This window comes from Pongo abelii, chromosome 10, assembly GCF_028885655.2.
Source record: "Pongo abelii isolate AG06213 chromosome 10, NHGRI_mPonAbe1-v2.0_pri, whole genome shotgun sequence".
Classification (NCBI taxonomy): Eukaryota; Metazoa; Chordata; class Mammalia; order Primates; family Hominidae; genus Pongo; species Pongo abelii.
Window position 1 is genome coordinate 20645037 of NC_071995.2, and position 20142 is coordinate 20665178.

General features: G+C 38.1%; 1 pseudogene; it reads left to right on the plus strand.

Moving 5' to 3' along the window:
- Positions 1–16170: 16170 nt before the first annotated feature.
- On the plus strand, positions 16171–17916 carry LOC100445744 (T-complex protein 1 subunit alpha-like; annotated as a pseudogene).
- The last annotated feature ends 2226 nt before the right edge of the window (positions 17917–20142 follow it).

The following is a 20142-nucleotide window of genomic DNA, read 5'->3' on the forward strand; positions in this document are numbered from 1 at the left end:
AAATTGCAATTTTGATTTTCTCCTTAAACTATACAGAAAAATTCAGCTTCATGTCTGGATTGAGAGCATTGTTTTCAAACTTAAAAGTTGAGACTCCTTTTGCAGGAAGGAAATCCTCATGAACCAACAATGTTAACAAAATATTTATAATGGTATGATTTAAATGTTTACAAAGATAACATTAGGTATAAATTTCTTATGCTTATAGCGCCTATAAAAATGTAAACCAAAAGTATTTTCAAATTTAATACAAAAAAACCACAGAGCCAATACCAAGGGACTTAAACTACTAATTTTATGTGACGGATGATGTCAATTTATTAAAACTGAGTAATTTGTTATGTTGGCCTAAAAAATTAAAGGTTAAATTGTGGAAGATTTAAGAGTTATAATCTCTAGATCAATAGTGTCCAATTTTTTTTTATTTTTCATTTTCAATTCATCTTGGTAAGAATTTAAAAGTTGTACACCCCACAGTATATGTGTATAAGCATATATATGTGTTAATATGTGCTACCACATTAAAAAATATTATTCACTGTAAAACATACAGGGAAAACAGAATTGGTAAAGGAATAATACAAAATTTAAATAGAACTTCTAGTAATGTCTCTTCTGCACTCCATAAATAACCTTGTGCTTTTTCTGAGATGTGTGCCCGCCCTTTAAGGTCTGACTCCATCATGAAATTTTCATGATGAACTATCTCCATCCAAGTGTGCCATCTCGCATGTAGGTCCTGTTCTCCTCCAGTCCTCCCCTGGGGACTCATTCCAGTGTTAATTTCATAGTGGTCCTACTTTGCTGCAGCTGCCATGCTTATTATGACAGTTGTTGGGTTGGGTGGGAGTGGTGTCAAAGAAGCAAGAAAGCATGTACTCTGGGAACATGAGCCTGAGCAATGAACTGAGAAGCAAATGTTTATGTTTAAAAACTGTTTTTGTTTCCCTGTTACAACTGCATAGAAAGCCACTTAGCAGGTTAAGTCATGAGTGGCTACAATTAGTAGCATGTGGTTATAGAGCCTGTCCAGGTTTGATACGGGCTCTGGAAATTTTTGAAGGTCTTGCAGTTCCCTGGAATCTTCTCACTAGGCAACTGCTTTTCAGCCTCTGTGTCATTTGGATAGCAGAGCAACATACTGATCTCAACAAAATGAAATAGTCAAAAACAACTCCCTTAATCCAAGTTCCAGTTCACAAACATTTCCTTTTTGTATGATAGATTTCCAATCTGTCATTTATATCTCCTTTTCCTATTAGAATCAGACTGGGCAGGACAACCTTAGATCATCTCACAGCAGTTGTTCATTGTTGGAGTTGGATGACTTTTTTCTATTTTATCGTAATGTGCTTTTCACATGTTTACCAATTAGTGACACAAAGTGAAAAACTAACAATAATATGTAAAATTTCCCTTTATCTTCATGGAAGAATAAACAAGAGGACAGAGAAATAAGATGTTCAGTTGAATCAATTGCTAGGGAAACATAACATCATCTGAAGAGAGTTTTAAATTTCATAATTCCTATTCTTGTATCCATTTTCCCTACTCTCCTCACCAGGCTCTAATAACCCATCAGCATATATTGGTTAGAGCATGGGAATGTATATTTTGCAAAATTCTCCTAAGGTGATTCCAATAGTCCTCTCCTTAAATCCTGAAGTTTGACCATAAGAGTTTTTACATTTTTATTTTTAATTAATTAAATTTTTGCTGTATTTTATTTTATTGTGATAAGAACACTTAACATGAGCTTTACCCTCTTCACAGATTTTTAAGTGTACAAGAAAGTATTGTTAACTATGGGCACTATGTGGTACAGCAGATCTCTAGAATTTATTCATCTTGCATAACTGAAACTTTTTATCTATTTTGATGTTTGATTAGCAACTCTCTGTTTCCCCCTTCCCTAGCCCTTGGCAACTACCATTCTACTCTTTGCTTCTATAAGCTTCACTATTTTAGATACCTCTGATAAATAGGATCATGCAGTATTTGTCCTTCTATGACTGGCTTATCTCACATAGCATGATGTCCTCAAAATACATCCATGTTGTTGCATATTGCAAGATTTCCTTCTTCCTTAATGCTGAATAATATTCCATTGTACGCATATGCCACATTTTCTCTATTTTCATCTGTTAATGTGCGTTTAGGTTGTTTCCATGTCTTGGCTATTATAAATAGCAATGAACATGGGAGTGCAAATATCTCCTTGAGATCTTGATTTCAATTCTTTCGGGTAAATACTCAGAAGTGGGACTGCTGGATAATATAATAGGTAGTTCTATTTTTAATCTGAGGAACCTCCATAATGCTTTCTATAGTAGCTGCACCATTCTGGAAAGTTTCTATATTGTTTCATTTGTTTGCTTGTGGTGAAAGTGAGAAGAAAATAATTTTGAAGATTATTTTTCAAGGGAGATTGTGGTGGACCTTTTATTCTTTGCAAAAGAAATAGAAAATAATATGACTTAAATAGTTGGAAGATTGATATCGCAGAAGACCACAATGAGTTCCTTGGGTACATTTCTTATTTATGAGTCTAGAAATGTCATTAGAATAGTTATTTCTGAATGCATGTCTGTAAAACAAACACAAAAGACGCCACAGACATATGATGTCTTGATTATTCTTGAATTATGGTGTAGGATGACACCATGTCAGGAGAGGGGTGAGGATTGAGGTCAAAATTATTTGGACTAAAATCGCAAGTGGCATAAATGTTTAAATTTAGGGAAGTGATAAATTAATTAGATTATTACTGGTAATAAACCAAGACCTATGTTCTAGTGTTAGAGTAGCCCTTGCATTTTGGATGAGTTACTTGTCCTCTCTAGTCTCCTGATCCCTCATCTGTGAAATAAATAGGCTGGACTAAACATAGCTTTCACGTGGTGTTATAGCAGAATTCTTCTTTGCATGAAATAGGGAAGGGAAACAGAACATGTCAAATAGGAAAACAGGAGTCTGTTTTGGTTGAAGTAGGTTGCTAGAATCCCCCTGTCATTCATTCATTCATTCATTTGAGATGGATTCTTGCTCTGTTGCCAGGCTGGAGTGCAGCGGCGCGATCTCGGTTCACTGCAACCTCCACCTCCCGGGTTCCCGCCATTCTCCTGCCTCAGCCTCCCGAGTAGCTGGGGCTATAGGTGCGCGCCACCACGGCCGGCTAACTTTGTGTATTTTTAGTAGAGACGGGGTTTCACCATGTTATCCAGGATGGTCTCGATTTCCTGACCTCGTGATCCGCCCCCTCAGCCTCTCAAAGTGTTGGGGTTACAGGCATGAGCCACCATGCCTGCCCCACCCCCTGTCTTTTAAATTAGCTCCTAAGGCATCCTCAGAAAGAGAGCTTCCTTCATGCCATTCTGACATTACTGGTTTGTGGATCAGCATTTGAGAAGCTCTGGGTTCTTTTCAAGCTCCAAAATTCAATGAATGTATTGTATGTGGGTTGGGTGGTATAGTAAGTTTATTTTAGAGTGGTTGCAAATTCCACCATTTATTTGTGTTCACTAATTGAAAACTTTCCTAAGGAAGAGGTATTTTTACTCCTGTTTGAGTCTGATTCCCTTAATCTAGGTGCTGCCTTTTGCAGTACTCACTTCATCAATTGTCTCCTCTCTTTCCTGGATCTCCTGATTTGCTTTGGATTCTTTCACATTCTCAAACTTCTTTCACATTACCATTTTTTCATTTTTCTCTCTCTCGCATACCAAAGCAGACAAACAAAACGTCTCCATTCACACTTTGTTCTCTTTGAATTACCATCCTAGTGAAAAAAATAATACAGGTTTTCCATCTCTGTTTCCTCACTATTCATGATCTATTGCAATTTGGCTTCATTATTACCTGTACATGAAAGTTCTTTTACTAAATTTACCTCTTGTCAAAGCTAATGAAAATTTTCAGTTTTTCTTTTACATAACACTTTAAGTCATTCAACTCTTTTGCTTCACATTTTAACCATAAATCTGTTCTTGTGATTTATTTACTGGTTTCCTTTGTAGGCTCTTTTTTCTATGCCTGCTTTTGATATGTGCTGTTTCCCTTGTGCCCTTGGCATTTTTTCTTTTTCAAAAACCCATTTTCATCCATGTTGAAGGCTCTACCTGCCACTTATCTGTTGATAGTCTAAAAATCTGTACCTCCAGTTCAAGCCGTTCCCTAGATTTCAAGACCCATTAATCCAATATGGGTATCCAAAAAGGCATCTCAAACTCAAAATGTCCATAATAGAATTCACATGGTTCCTGCACATACCGTGCCAGTTTTCAATTGATTGCTTCTCAGCTCCAATTCTTCTCTTTATTGCCTTCTCTGTGATAATGGAGTTAGTCCCTGTCAGCATTTCTCCCTTGTCAGCTAGCGTGATGTTAAGCTTTGTCAGTAGTGAATTTTGAAGGGCACTACAGGAAGGAGAGGTTTCTCTTCCTGGTTCATGTGCTCCTCTTTATAGGCTCCAGCAGCACACCATGGTCAGCAGCCAGCAGTGATTGACACTTTCCTGTGGGCCACTTTCCTCAGTACCCCAAGAGTAGCTTTCCCGTGGTTTCTGCATCCTAGCACCTCTCATGTGTCATTCCCTCATGTGTCATTCCCTCCAGCGTCCCAGCTGTTGGAATCCTAATGTGTTCTGCTGGTGTGGGATGCTAGCAAAATACTTTATCATCACTGGGCCGTGGCTGCATTTCTCTGTCAAGGTCTAGAATTCAACTTTGGTGGGAGACGAAGGTCTCTTTCAGATTTGTTGCTTCCTTGGGTGTTTTATCCAAGCCCCAGAGGTAGTGGCTGCTGGTGGATACCTACCATTTCTGTTGTCTTCGAAGTTTGCTTCTTAGTAGGTTATCCCTTATTTTAGCTAATAATTCTATGTGTTAACATTTCTCTATTTAAAGTACTGTGTGATGTCTGTCTCCCTATTTGACCTAGACCCATATGTATACCTCCTTTTTGTATTCTTCATCACAGAGACTGTAACTACCAGAACTCATTCTTACTCCTAATATCTAATCAATTGACAAGTCTTATTTACACATTCTATTTAATACCTTTCTTATACCTCTTCTCCACTTTATCCCTACTATCTTTGCCCTTGGTTATACCATATTATCTTTTACTTGGGCTCTTACAATAGACTCCTATCACTGTATTACAGCTAATTTTGATCAATATAATAAATATAACACTCGTTTAGTCGATCTCTTATATTAGTCTTATAAATTAGACCTATCTGCAACGCTAGGGCATATTTTATATCAGATAAAAATGATTCTGCTTTGATTTTATGAAGACCTTTGAGAATACATCTAAATTGTTACATAAGACTTACTCGTGACTGGTAAGCTCAGTTTAGATAACGAGTTCTCAACTGCATACTATTGAACCAATTTAATTTGCTTCATAGCATCATTGCACAGTGGTTAAGAGTATGGACTTTGAAGCTAGCCTGCCTACTTTTCAGTCCTGACTCTAGTATTTACCAGCCATGTGACCTTAGCAAAATGTTTAACTTCTTTGTACCTCAGTTTTCTTCTTTAACATCGGTATAATAATATTACTTAATTCACTAAATTGTTAGGAGGATTAAAGTCTTAGAACATTTCTTGGCAATGAATAAATGTTAGCCATTCTTGTTATTGCATTGATTAAATAATTAGAAACTATATTTTTTCCAAAATATATTTAATGCTCTTGTTACTTGTTTTTCAATATTCTATGATAATGATAAAGGTAATGATGATGATGATGATGATGATGATGATGATATGGAATGCAATCATTTAGGCTCAAACATGATTCTTTTCTCATTTTGGCAAAGGCCTATAAAGCCCTGCCTCACAAGTAAGGGGAAACAAGGGATGGATAAATTAATATGAACTGATCACAGTTACAGGAAAACAAACTCAAAGGGCACAAAGGAACAGTCATGTGTACTGTTTTTGAACACAAAGGACTTTTTTTTTTTGTCCTCAGAAAACACTGAATAGCCTGTTGATTTCTTCCTGGCCCCAAATCTTTGGGTAGTACACTTCTTTTAATGAACTTGATGTTTTTATTTTCTAATTTAGATGATACTTGTTTAAAGCATTCTGCATTTCATCATTAAGAGCTCTTCTTTCAGCAAAAGCTTTCACATTATTAGAAACACTTCTGGGCAATTAAGAAAGGAGACTACATGAACTCATCCACTTGACAGGGCCTTTATTAATTTTTTTTGAAAAGTTAGCTAGAGCTATAATCATTTAATTCCTTGATATTTGTCAAAAAATTGCTGATTTTAGGTACTTTAATGACTGACAGCAAAGCAGGCAGAAAACCAGCACAACATCTGCCCACATGGAAATTACTTATTTGCGACAGACCTTTGCAACCAGCTCTCACAAACCATTCCAGCGCTGGAAAGAAAGTGTCTACAGAAGGGCTGTAAAAAAAGCCCCAGCAACATCAAGGACAACTGGACTTGAAAAATTTGCTCATGACAAAGAGTATTGGAAAATTTCTGTGCCCTTTAATGTATTTAATGAAAGTATTTGGTTAAACTGTGATCTCAAGTATTAATTTCTACAGCCTTAAAATATTTGACTTTGTAGAATTTTCTTCTTTATGTACTCTCAATCATCTCCAAATGGTAAGGCTCTTGCTTGGAGAAATTATGTGGCTCAAACATGTTACCTTTCCAGATGGGCATGAAGAAGAATTTTATGGAACATGATGGGTTCTAATTCGTCATAGGACAAAGTCGTCAATGAATAGCAAATGCAAAGCAGATTTTTCAAAGGTGTTACCATTTTTCATTATTTACCTAGGAAATAGGTCTCCCCCAGGGTGGATAATTGTTCCTTTTAGTAACTGATACAAAAGACTAACTGAAAAATCCTAAATTGAGACGAAAAAAAGGAAAAATCTTACTTTCTGACCTCTGCTTAGTGTATTTTTCTCTCAGAATGAGAAATGTGTTTGTTATGTGATCTATATATGTGTGCTTATATAGGAATGGGTCTCAAAAATTTCCACGTCAATGAGAAATACCCAGGAAGCTTGTTTAAAATTAAAGTTGTAGATCTCATCCTCAGAGTGCTGGTGTAGAATTTGCAGATAATTCTGATGGAGGTGATCAGTAGACTACACTTTCAGAAAAACTAGTTTATGAACGAGAGAGGGAAAAACTGAATAATTTCAAATGAAAGAAGAGATCATCTGACTGTGTTGTGAAAACCATGCCAGGTCCTAAAAATACAGAGATTATTCAGATACATTCACAGGAGGAATAAAGTTTGAGCTGTGCTCACTCTCATAGCACTGGTAGGAAAACAGGGCCCCTCCCAGCCTTCTGTGCAGTTATTTAGTAAAAACAGAATAGCTCCAGGGGCTCTCTTCACAGCTTTGCTAAGTAGTGCTCTTCAGCATCGCTCTTGCCTCTTCTCAATAGAGGTTGTGATTAATTTGAAAGTTGTAGGCATTTTACGTGTATAATGCCACCCATGTTGAACTTGAATACAATTACTGTAGGTTGACTAATGCATTTACTTGATTTCGTTATCCATATTTCGAGTTAGTGCTTCATTATGCAAATTTATGCAAAATAAAACAAAATAATATTTTGAGCCAAGAACACTGTTCTTCTTTTAGAAAGAATTAATAGAGTAAATTAAATCAAGTTCGAGAGAATGAACATCAGAGGAACACATGAGTGTCACATCTGCTGTCATTCTGGGGAAGCTCTTCTCAGGACTCTCTTTAGAACCATCTCAGGGGCACTTGGTATGGAAACACAACGTCCAAATGCAAAGGAGTACTCTATGCCTTACTCAAAGTTCAAAAGGCATGCAGAGGCAAGGAATGAAGATTTTCCTGTTGGCTGAGGATCAACATCTTGATGGTTTGGACTTACTCTAAAAATTAAAGACAGGAAGAAAAAGAATTAATGAGCAAGTTTTCATAGTCTGATTAACAACTTCCTAGAAAAGTTTATAGCTCCATTCCTATGTTTGGGAAAAACAGATCTTCATTTTCTCTGCAATTTACTATCAATATTATGTTTTTATACTTTTTATTTGAAGAAAAATCATTTGAGTCTTAGTCTTTTTATTTCAAGTAATGTAAATTTCCAATTCAATCTCACTCTTCCTAAAATATGTTAACTTGACTCAAAATAGTCCTTAGTAGATGAGCTTATTCCCCAGTATAATATCAGTCATTTACATATTATTCCCCAGTATAATTATCAGTCATTTACATATAGTATCTGTGTCCACTTATTAGTCAACCAATGCTAATTTATTGGACATTTACTGTAGCCCTAATTTTGTGACTGTCACAAACGATATAAGTATTTGTCCTTTTCAGCTAATCTACACTTAGTTAAGCAGAAATGTCATGAAACATAAAAAGTAACTAATAATTCACTAAAGAAAATGCTAAGTGCCAAATGCATGATGCAAATAAAAAATAAGCACAGTTGCTGAGAACACAGGAGGAGGACAAGCAAGCTCTGGGAGTAGCTGGGAATGTGCAACAGAGCAGCAGAAAGCTTGGGCATCACTTTAAAGGATGATTGGAATTCTATACCTAGAAACAAGTTTGTGGGGGAAGATGGGGATGGAAGAAGAACTTTCAGATGGGCAAAACAACATGAGAAGACTGAAATTTTATAATGACTCAAAAAAATTAGAGATGAAAACTTAGAGTTGCGGGGAATAAGGTAGGGAAGACTGAGAATAACTGTGAATATTATGTGAATGAGTTTGAAATGTATTCTATAATAAATGTGAAGATTCTAAGATTTTCTAAACATGGGAGTGATCTGAGTATGCTTGTCATTTGTGTAGCATTAAGAAAAACAGGAAGTCGGGTATTAGTCTGGCAATTGTGTGCAGGTTGCATTTGACTGTGACCATTGGTATTAATTACTCCTCAGTTGTGTTTCCATAGCTCTATAAACACACATCTTTTGTGGTACACCATGAAACAGTTACTTTATCATATACAATAAATATTTAGAGTGCTTACTATGTCCCAGGAGCTCTTCTAGGTACTGTTATTACAGTGGCAAATAGATAAACAGTCTCTGCCCTAATGAAACTTACATTTTAATAGGGGAGACAGACCAGAATAAAATAAAATCACTCTACAAGATACAGCTTTGACTCAGATAGTGATGTGTTATGAAGAAAGTATAGAAAATTTGGAGCTAGAGAATGACAAGTTGAAAAAGACTAGATGGGAGTAATCAGGGAAGGTCTCTTTGAGGAGGTGGTGTTTTGTGTGCACCTAAAAAAGGAAAAAGGAGGAAGATATTAGAAGAGCTGGAGGTCAGGTATTCCAGGCTTTAGATTTTATTCTGTGTGTGACAAGAAGCAATTGTGAAGTTTTATTTCATGTATTTATTTATGTTTTTTAGCAGAGGAGTGATATAAACTGATTTACGTTGCTTGGTGTGGGCTCTTTTCACGGTTTGCAGATGGCCCCTTCTTGATGTGTCTTTGCATGATGGAGAGATGGGGGAATGGAGAGAGAGAGAGGGGAGAGAGAGAGATTGATTTGAGCTCGGTTCTCTCTTCCTTTTACAATAATGGCACTAAGACACTAATCCCATCATGGCAGCCTCACTTTCATGATCTCATATAAATGTAATGATCTCCCAAAGACCCCACCCCTAATACCATCTGATATGGTTTGGCTGTGTCTCCACCCAAATCTCATCTTGAATTATAGCTCCCATAATTCCCACATGTTGTGGGAGGGATCCAGTTGGAGGTAACTGAATCATGAGGGGCGGGTATTTCTGTGCTGTTCTTGTGATAGTGCATAAGTCTCATGATACCTGATGGTTTTATAAAGGCGAGTTTCCCTACACAAGCTCTCTTGCCTGCTGCCATGTAAGACATGACTTTGCTCCTCCTTTGCCTTCCTCCATGATTGTGAAGCCTCCCCAACCATGTGGAACTGTGAGTCAATTAAACCTCTTTCCTTTATAAATTACCCAGTCTTGGGTATGTCTTCATTAGCAGCATGAGAACAGACTAATACACCGTCAGAAAACTCAAATGTGAGTCTTTGATATATAAATTTGGGGGTGGGGAGCATAAACATTCAATTCATAGCAATCTACTGTGAGAAGAAAGTAGCAATGCTGCTGTCACTGAAAATGCCATGACTCTTAGGATCCTGCTCGTATTGAAACGAAATAAATCTTGCATCTGTCTGAAGTTTCCTCATACCATTTATTTAATGTGAGCATCATTATTCATGTTCCTGCATTATCCTCTGTAGTCTGAGTGAATACTGGTTTCCAATTACCCTACTGAAGTTACTGTGCTTTGTTGGTGATAATCACAAATTCAAGTCTTGCCCAGAGGATGCAGGTAAATGTTAACAATAATTCATTTTCTGGTCATTTTAAATTTACTTTTTAGAATTTTACAATGTAAATGTAAAAATACCATATCTTCCAACTATGTCTTCTCTTCAACTCTTTTAGGTTGTAATCATACATTCCTCGAATGTGATATTTTTCAGTGATGACCCATCACTGCCTTCCATATGCCACCACCAATGGGGAGGAGCGAAAAGGACCACCAGCAAAGTAAGAATAGTTCTCTTCACATCAGGAACCTCTCTCCCTCATTCACTATGGCTTCAGGCTGACCTGGGAGAACATGGCCTTGCCACATTGATCTGAGGCAAGAACATCAATCAGAAGGGCCTGTTTAGGTGTTGCAGAGCAAGAGTCTTGAAATCCCTCAGAGGAGATACATGTAGATACCCCTAGAGGAATGTTGAGACTACAGAAGGAGTGGGGGACCACCCTGGGGGCCAGCAGTGGAGGAGGTGGTCAATGAGTTAAGAACATTTGCCACTACTGCTACCCCTGCCATGCTCCAGTGCTTTAGACCAGAGACAGCATCATAGTCAGAAGATGGACAGGCAAAAGACTACACATGGGCCGTATGTGAGGCTCAAGCCCAGTGGATTTATAAGCCGAGCTCAAGGGTGGGAGAGGTGGTGTGATAGGCAGTCTCTAGGATGGTCCTCATTGATCCCCATCTCCTGATATTCACGTTCTTGAGTAATCACCTTTCTTCGAGTGTGGGCTGGACTCACTACTTGCTTCTAATGAATAGAATATGGTAGAAGTAATGATACGTCACCCCTGAGATTAGGGTACACAGAGACTGTAGCTTCTGTCTTGAGCATTCTCTCTCTTAAAATTTTTAGCTGAGAATAGCCAGCTGCCATGTTGTGAGGCAGCCCAGTGGCACAGCCCCTGTGTGAGGGAGCAAGTCCTGCTAGCAGCCCTCTGGGTGAGCTTGGACGCAGATCCATCAGCCCCTGGAATCTTCAGAGGACTGTAACTTCATGGAGACCTTGAGCCAGGGACACTCAGTTAAGCTGTTCCCAGACTCCTAAACCACAGAAACAAAGATAATAAATGTCTACTGTTTTAAGTCTCTAGATTTGGGGGTAATTTGTTATGCAGGAATAAATAACTAATACAAGTGGAGAGAAAACTCACTGTATAGATAGTGTTCAAAATTCTGGAGCTAGATGAGATACCTAGAGGAAGTGCGTCATTAGAGAAGAAGACCAATGATAGAGCCTTGAGGCTCCAAGGTCAGAAGTGGAGGAGGGACCAACAGAGAGCACTGTGAAAAAGTGGCCAGTGAGGTACAGGAAAAACCAGGGAAGGAGGGGGTCCTCAAAGTCCAATGAAGAATATGATTTTAGAAGGGAAGATTTTCTTTTTTTTTTTTTTTAAAGTAGGCTAAATAAGATGAAAACTGAGAGTTGCTTATTTACTTGGTAAAATGGAGACCGTTAGAAACCATAATAGAAGAAATTTCAGTAGAGTGATGGAGATAAAATCCGATAAATGTGGATTAAAAAGAGAACAAGAGGTGAGAAAGTGGAGAGAGCTCATATGAGCAATATATTCAAGGAGTTTTGCTATAATAAAAATTATAAAAATGGGGTAGCGGCTGGAATGGCACATGAAATAAAGGAAAGTAATTTAAATATGGGACATATTACAGCACGTTTGAATTGATGGGAAGGAGTTAGTAGAAAGGAAAGACTGATGTAGGAGAACAGGGAAATAGGTTAGTTTCACAAGCTATTGTTTCAGTTACTGTAGGCAGGAGAGGATGGTGTCCTGTGTACAAGTGGATATAGAGAGGAGCGCTTATTGTTTGTCTAGGTTTGCAAGAGACAAGTCAGATTATAGGCAGAGATGCAAGCGACTGGTATAAACAAGTGACGGGAAATGGTGTAATTTTTCTTTTGATCCCTATTATTTTCTCATTGAAATAAGGGAGATGGGTGAGGAGGAGCTGTTGGCTGTTTTAAGAGAAGGAAGGTTTTAGATAGGTTGTTCAGGGGAAGAATGAACTATGAGAAAAAGGTAATTGTGTTGCTGAGATTTATAATAAAAAATGTAACATCAGGTGAGTCTGCATGATTATGATGGCGCTAATAAGACTGTGTTTGTGGCTGGGTTTGGTGGCTCACGCCTGTAATCCCAGCACTTTGGGAGGCCAAGGTGGGGGGATCACAAGGTCAGGAGATCGAGACGATCCTGGCCAACATGGTGAAACCCTGTCCCTACTAAAATACAAAATATTAGCCAGGAATGGTGGCGCATGCCTGTAGTCCCAGCTACTCAGGAGGCTGAGGAAGGAGAATCGCTTGAACCCGGGAGGTGGAGATTGCAGTGAGCCGAGATCACGGCACTGCACTCCAGCCTGGTGACACAGCAAGACTCTGTCTCAAAAAAAAAAAAAAACAAAAAAGATTGTGTTTGTGTTGTTTTCCTCCAGCTCAGCTACTCTGCTGTGGCTGTGGATGAAGAAGAAGGGTGAAGTTAACCAGGGTTTGGGTTTTGCTCTGGGAACGTGGCACAGGAAAAAAGAGACAAAGGATCAGAAGGTGTTTGTGAACTGTGATCATAATGATGGATCATGGCATCTAAGCTGAGTAAATAAGGAAAGAAGGGAATGCAGGAATGGGGTGATGGACAGGAAATAAATGATGAGATCATCAATTAGAGGTCAGCATGGGGTTTGCATGCTGGCAACTTCCTCCACTGTCTTCTTCCCTTATATAATCTCTCCATCCCTTGGTCGCTGGCTTGCAGCCCTCCGGCCATAGGAAACTATTTGCCACCCCCTCAGATAGATCAGGCTGTTAGGTACATGCACTTGCATTTTTGCATATGCTTTCCTCTTAGTTTAGAACACTTCATTTCTTTATCAAACTGTTCTTTCTTGACTCTAACAATCACTTCCTCCATGGTATGCCTCTAGCAATGATCACAGTGTCCTGTAGTTATATTTTATGTACTTTAGTCAGTTTCCCTAATTAAAATGTGAGTCTTGTAAGAGCAGAGACCTTATATTATTCATGTTTGTATTCCTGGCACAGGGCCTGGTCTACATGAAATAAATGGCCTATGTTCCTATGTTTTTCTGGCATAAAAGAATGTTTTGGGGGAACTGCAGTAAAGACAACGGATGAGGAGCCTCCTCTCACAGAATATTTTATTTCCACTCTCACGTCCTCCATTATAATATTCAAGAGGCATATGCTTTTTGAGAGTAAATATATTTTAATAGTACTTTTATGTAGTTTCCTCGTGTATTTCTTAATTTTTATATCAGCTTCATTTATAAACAGTAACAAAGTAGAAATAAAAGTAGGATCCTTTAGCTAGATCCACAGCAACCCTCTGTATACAGAGGAGACAGAAACTCCTCAGTGACATCTACTTTATTCTTTGTGGACAGGTAGGTGAGTCAGTAAGAACATGTGTAATAACGACAAGGTTACAGGTTAAATTTCGTGAGAAGCATGTTGTCTTTCATATTTATCTATCCAAATTTGTACATAATGGTGCGGAAATGTGAACGAATTACTCTAACTCTACCAGCTCTTCTGGAAGAACCCCTCAGTTCATGAAGTGGAAACACAGTAGTGATTGCATAGATAACATGGAAGAGCATTCACTTGGCAACTTTGATTAATTAAGAGTTAATTCAGAATAGCTTATAAAGATGGAAATAGTAAACTGAGCCAGAGAGATTACCAGGCAAAATTCTTGTGGAGCAAAGAGAGAGGGAAAAAAAGAGACAAGTAATTAAATGTAACATATAACCGTGTTTATAATGAAAATATAGGTCAAAGCTCACTAGAGCAAATATTACGATGACACTTTCTGCCCAGAGGAAAAAAATTGTAAACCCTAGTTTAGGATCCATTTTTAAGCATGATTACAATGCAAAACAAAATTACAGTACAACCAACTAACATTTGCAATTCCATAGGGCTTATTGTCATATTTATAAAATAGAAACACGGAGTTCTGATAGGTATTATTATCATTTTGTCATTTAATGACATGAGAAAAATTAGCCTAAAGTTGAACAAAGAACATGAAAATCAGAAATATTATTTTATATTGTTCCAAATTGACATTGGTGTCACAGGAATAAAAAAGAAAATATTAGTGTTGGTAATAAAAAATGTTATGCGCTAGAATAAAAGGATATTCTTCCATAGAATAGACATATTTTATTCTTTTTAAGGACAGAGAAGACATTTAATTATTATGGTTATCACTTATTATTATTGAAACAAACCAGGTGTAAGACCTTTCTCGAAGTGCAGATTCTTTAATTAAAAATTATTACTAATTAACTTATATCCTCTACTATGCCAAGAAAAATCTTGGCCATGCTGGCAGTGCTTAAAAATTTAGAAAGTGGCTACATTTGTAGAGGTGTAATTTACTATTAAATTTTATTAAAGTAGATAATATTTTGATGACGGTAGAAAATGTTTTTATTACAACATACATAAGGATGCCCTTAAGCTTATCCAATTTTTCATTTTTGAGTGAGTGTACTAAAATTTCTCCTGCAAGGCAGTGGATGAAATTTCAATCACGTAAGGGTTAAAAACATTGGTTAGAATTGAAGTATATTCTGTTTTCTAGAATTCACATGAATAGTTTGGAAATGCTATCACAGCACATTAAATGTTATTATACTGATTATTTATCACATGGTTAATTATGCCTAATGCAGAGTGAGAGTTTACCGCAACTGATTATAATTAGATGTGTTTGGCTGCAGTTAGAATTCATAATGGTGCAAGGTTTATATTTTCGCTTGGTATGTGAAAGGGAAAGGCTTTGGTAATGAATTTATGGCAATAATTAGGTCATAGATTTACTGCTAAATGCATTACAGTTAAGCAATTCTATATATACATGTCTCAGGACTGAATGCATGTGCACATATTTATCTGCAAAACATAACCAAAAATGCATTAAATCGCTGAAACAAATTGGTTTTCTTTTGCCATCTGGTTTTTAGGTCATTGTTTCCAAGGCTCTTTGAGATCACTGAATTGAGAGGTGTGACTAGAAGTCTTTATATATATATTCAATAGTGCAAGACTCATTGAAATTGCTGTAATAAATGAATACCAAATTCAGTTACATATTTTCATTAGTCTGGGCATCTATGCAAGTAAAGCCTGTTAGCTGGGAGGGATTACAGAATAGTGCATCTAAAATTTCCTTGCACAGCACAATAAATGCCTTCAAAAGGATGTCAGCATACCTCTTGTCCTTCCACTTTCTGTAGTCAAGAATTTTATTATAATAAGTTCTTTCAAAATTAAGTTTCTCAGGTTGGCAATTGTGAATATGACTATTTCGATTTTACTTTTATCCTCTTACGTGCAGGGAGCAAACTCACCTCAGAAGTCACATCAGAAAGTCCATTTAGACTTTTTATTTTTGAAGTACATAATTCAAATTTAATTTTTAAATTTTATATATTTTAGTAATAAAATACATTTCATACATTTAAATGTTGTCACAAGATTTTGTTGTCTATCCTGTTTAGTATTTTGATAGTTGCCTGAAAGTTGGGAAGAAGAGCTAATATTTCAAATGACAAAATAAAAGCTCAGAGATCTGCTTCCCGCCGTGCCCCGCGGCCAGCCGGGGCAGCCGGGAAGCGGGTGGGGCGGTGCATCACTCGAGTCCGCTCCACACCGTCGTCGCCGCCGCTGCTGTGGTCGCCGGTTGGCCGAGGGGCCGCGATAACTGGTTGCCCGCGGTGTGAGCAGAATTCGGTATGTACCGCCGCCAGGAAGATGGAGGGGCCTTTGTCTGTGTTCGGAGACGCAGCCGTGGGGAGGCGATCCGCTCCCAGAACGTTATGGCTGCAGCTTCGATTGACAATATTGTAAAAAGTTCTCTTGGTCCGTTGGCTTGGATAAAATGTTGGTGGATGATATTAGTGATGTAACTATTACTAATGATGGTGCAACCATCCTGAAGTTACTGGAGGTAGAACATCCTGCAGCTAACATTCTTTGTGAACTGGCTGATCTGCAAGACAAAGAAGTTAGAGATGGAACTACCTCAGTGGTTATTATTGCAGCAGAACTCCTAAAAAATGCAGATTAATTAGTCAAACAGAAAATTCATCCCACATCAGTTATTAGTGGCTAACGACTTGCTTGCAAGGAAGCAGTGCGTTATATCAATGAAAATCTAATAGTTAACAAAGATGAACTGGGAAGAGATTGCCTGATTTTAATGCTGCTAAGACATCCATGTCTTCCAAAATCATTGGAATAAATGGTGATTTCTTTGCTAACATGGTAGTAGATGCTGTACTTGTTATTAAATATACAGATATAAGAGGCCAGCCACATTATCCAGTGAATTCTGTTAATATTTTGAAAACCCGTGGGAGAAGTCAAACAGAGAGTATGCACGTCAGTGGCTGTGCACTCAACTGTGTGGTTGGATCCCAGGGTATGCCCAAGAGAATCATAAATGCAAAAATTGCTTGCCTTGACTTTAGCCTGAAAAAAAAATGAAGCTTGGTGTACAGTGGTCATTACAGACCATGAAAAACTGGACCAAATTAGACAAAGAGCATCAGATTATCACCAAGGAGAGAATTCAGAAGATCCTGGCAACTGGTGCCAACGTTATTCTAACCACTGGTGGAATCGATGATATGTGTGTTAAGTATTTTTTGGAGGCTGGTGCTATGACAGTTAGAAGAGTTTTAAAGGCATTGCTAAAGCTTCTGGAGCAACTATTCTGTCAACCCTGGCCAATTCGGAAGGTGAAGAAACTTTTGAAGCTGCAATGTTGGGACAGGCAGAAGTGGTACAGGAGAGAATTTGTGATGATGAGCTGATCTTAAAAACACTAAGGCTCATACATCTGCGTCGATTATCTTACGTCGGGCAAATGATATCATGTGTGGTGAGATGAAGCGCTCTTTACGTGATGCACTTTCTGTAGTGAAGAGAGTTTTGGAGTCAAAATCCATGGTTCCAGGCGGGGATGCTGTAGAAGCAGCCCTTTCCATATACCTTGAAAACTGTGCAACCAGCATGGAGTCTCAGGAAGAGCTTGCTATTGCAGTTTGCAAGATCACTTCTTGTTATTCCTAATACACTGGCAGTTAATGCTGCCCAGGACTCCACAGATCTGGTCACAAAATTCAGAGCTTTTCATAATGAGGCTCAGGTTAACCCAGAACGTAAAAACCTAAAATGGATTGGTCTTGATTTGAGCAATGGTAAACGTGGAGACAACAAACAAGCAGGGCTGTTTGAACCAACCATAGTTAAAGTTAAGAGTTTGAAATTTGCAACAGAAGCTGCAATTACCATTCTTCGAATTGATGATCTTATTAAATTACATCTGGAAAGTAAAGATGATAAACATGGAGGTTATGAAGATGCTGTTCACTCTGGAGCCCTTAATGATTGATCTGATGTCTCTTTTATTTATAACAATGTTAAATGCAATTGTCTTGTACATTGAGTTGAGTATTACACATTAAAGTACAACAAGCTGTAAAAAAAAAAAAATTCAGACATCTATATTAACAAACCTACACATGTGCCCCTGAACCTAAAATAAAAGTTAAAATAAGAATTCATACATCTTACTAGGCAGAAATCAATTCTTTGTAATATAATAGGAATATGTATAAGTCCATCAGTTAGTTCAAAATTAACAGGCAGATGATGAAGTCTTAACTTTGCAGCAAAATGTCAAAAATGCATTTGGGTTTTAGTGAACCAAAGGCTTAAGAGTAGCCAAATGGTGCTTAAAAAGTTAAAACTAAGAGAACTGTGCTGAGGTTAAGAATGGTTAATGAGATTCCTGGATCTAAGGTATTTGCATCATGTCTCCTGGCCTGTGTTAGGGCCGAGGTGCTGTAGGGGCATTCCTAATTTGGAGTCCATCATGGTGAGATGACGGGAGAGGAGGTAGAAGCATTCCCAGGGTGGTTGAAGTGAACCTGGGCAGACACAGAAGAAATTGATAAGACCTGACCTCCAAGGGAGAATTGAGGTCACTGCACGTGCTCAATCTGGAGAAGAAAAGACATCATGGAGACTCAACTGTGTGCCAAAAATTAAACACTGTCATTCAGAAGTGAAAATAAGTTTATTTTTCAGTGTTCTGAAGCAACTAGAAGTCAAAGGGATGAGAATATTTATATTATTTCAATAAAAGAAACTTTCCTAACAGAGGCATGAACCAGCACTGGGACTGCTCATCTCACAGTGAGTCCCCAGACATCTGAAGTGTGCAGATGGGAGCCAAATGCCCAGCTCTTTCAGGCATAACATGTGGAGGAGAGTCGTATGACATAGGAGCTTTGCTCTGATGACCTCCCAAGTCCCTAACTTCTTTATGGTTCTTTAGGTTATCTGGACATTTTAGGAGGCATATTTTGTTATTGTGTTCAACAACACATGAAAGCATCTGAGGTTAATAAGTATTCCATCTGGGAAAAGAGAAACAGAATTGTGAACTACTGAAGGCCAAAATGTATATAACGAATGGTGGAGTTTTTAACTTCAGATTCCTTTTTTCAGTCCTGTGTACAATGAATATTTCTGCTGGTGATTACTTTCAGTTGCAACATTATAATTCACAGAATTGAGTAGGAATTACAAAATATAGAAAAAGAAAGAAAACCCAAAACTGTTAGAATCCACATGAATTTTAATGATTTATTAGCATATGCACAAAGCGTGAATGTTAAATATGGCAAATTGATTGATCTGAGGCAAACTTCCAAGGGGAAAAATTGCTACATACTCTCTCTCTCTCTTTCAGTTAACATCTGCCATGTAGTGGAGGTTCCAGAGAAAAAGTGAGAGAAGCTGAGTCTGCACCCTCAACATGGAGGAAATAAGCTCTCTTAGGACCAAGAACAGAGGACAGAGGAAGGACTCCAGCATGATGGGCACCAAAGGATTTTGGTCCTTCTGAGAAAGAGGAGGTAAAGTGAATCCGTGTGGTCCTTGCAATTGTTGGTGGTAGTGGGGTGTTGGAACTAGGAAGGATCACCCTTGGAGTCTGAGAACATGTAGAGGAGAAAAGCAACAAAAACCCTATGTCCAAGAGAATGTCACTACCACTGCTGAGGAAGTGGTAGTAGGTAAAGCTTGCTTTGCAGAACTAGCCAGGAGAATATTTATTGGGGGAGGTATCAGCAGATTGAGCCCCTCAGGCCTGAGCTGTTATCTAATGGTGTTTCTGGGCACTGACATCAGAATTAAAGAACATTTGTGAGTCTCCAGCTTTTTCACAACCTGTGGGGAAGCAGAGAACTCTAAGGGGAGAGGGAGGAGCAGAGTTGTCTGGCAATGGATGGTTCACTAATGGCTTGCAGGTAGCAGAGAGAGAGAAAGAGAGAGAGTGTGTATGTGTGTGTGTGTGCAGTTGTGTTCAGAGACACTTTTCCACCCTTTAGGACAATTGCTTAAGGAGTACCTGTAAGGAGGGAAACTGAGACTTTAAAATATTTTCTCCTTTTACTGCTAAATAGTGAAACACAATCCAGAACCATATGGAGTAAGAGTGCAACTTTTCAACATTTTCTTGTTGCTTTTAAGGCAGAATGGTCCCTTCCACCTTGGCAGAAGGGAGAGCTGTTGATCTGCCGTTGCTCTGTAATAACCATCTAGGGTTCCAAGCTGGCCCAAACCGAGCTTCGGCTTAATGAATTATGGAGGCAACATACCTTTTAAATAAAGCCCCGCCTGGGAGAACTGCAAAAAAGAGAAAAAAAAGTA